The 982-nt window shown below is 29.9% G+C and overlaps 2 long non-coding RNA genes across 2 annotated transcripts in view; both read left to right on the plus strand.

Annotated features, from left to right (window-relative positions):
• The first annotated feature begins 263 nt into the window (after positions 1 to 263).
• Positions 264 to 982, plus strand: part of LOC107837378 (uncharacterized) — a 5,840-nt gene continuing 5,121 nt past the window's right edge. Inside the window, exon 1 of the long non-coding RNA XR_001663395.1 lies at positions 264 to 417. This is a non-coding gene — a long non-coding RNA (uncharacterized LOC107837378). The remainder of the gene's footprint in view (positions 418 to 982) is intronic.
• Positions 566 to 982, plus strand: part of LOC107837376 (uncharacterized) — a 4,372-nt gene continuing 3,955 nt past the window's right edge. The window contains exon 1 of the long non-coding RNA XR_001663394.1: positions 566 to 667. This is a non-coding gene — a long non-coding RNA (uncharacterized LOC107837376). The remainder of the gene's footprint in view (positions 668 to 982) is intronic.

Below are 982 nucleotides of genomic sequence, written 5' to 3' on the forward strand. Positions count from 1 at the left end.
ACTGAACGGCCATTCTTTTTCTTTTCTTTCAATGTTTGTTGCAAAAATTCAAATATATGCTGACTATCAACCAACAACTCAATGAGTGAATTTTTGCTTTTTTTTTCTCAAGTAGCCCCTCTCACGGAGATTATTGTATTATTGGTCTTCTTAAACAGCTTTCATATTTTAACAATTTGATCGATCTTCTAGTCTTAATGTAACTAATCATATTTTGTAATAAGTAGGCTACATCCTTTATAAAATATATTTCTGATTAGACTTCAGGAATAATTTGAACAAAGAAACCATGTCCGAAGGCAAACAGTGGTCAACATTTGGTCTATTTCAATTCATTTTTATATTCTTATTCCAAATGTAATTTCAAATCATGTAGTAGAATCTACATTTCAATCTATTTTATCCACATTAAAAATAGTAATTGAAATTTTGATGATTTTTCTTGATTGTAAGGTAGAACTTATGTAAAACAAATGTATTTATTTATTCTTTATTATATTATCTCTATGCACTAGTTATTCTCAATGCGGCTCCACTGTTTTTTTTATTATTATTTTAGTTTATTTTCCATTGTCAACAGCCTGCAAACTGTTTCCCAGTAGAGAACACACGAACAAATACTGTAGATATGGCTCATAGTCTGTTGGTGGTATCTGACAAGTAGGAAGTCATTTTGCACTCTAAAAAGAAAAAAGTTGAACCAACTTAATTGAATTGCTTCTGTAGGTAACAAGCAATTCAATTAAGTTTATCCAACTAAATTTATTAAGTTTAACCAATTCAATATATTATAATCATCCAACTCAATTTGTTAAGTCAGTCTTACTCAAATCATTTAGTTTACTTCAAAAATGGTAAATAAACTTAAATAACCCTTTTGACCCCTGAAAGCACATATTAACGCATTTATTTAATGCTCAGATGGTAGGCAACTTGGGATTAAGTACCCAGGGGACACATTAACATACGGCAGGAGGAAGCT

This window comes from Poecilia formosa, unplaced genomic scaffold (genome assembly GCF_000485575.1).
Source record: "Poecilia formosa unplaced genomic scaffold, Poecilia_formosa-5.1.2 Scaffold137, whole genome shotgun sequence".
Classification (NCBI taxonomy): domain Eukaryota; kingdom Metazoa; phylum Chordata; class Actinopteri; order Cyprinodontiformes; family Poeciliidae; genus Poecilia; species Poecilia formosa.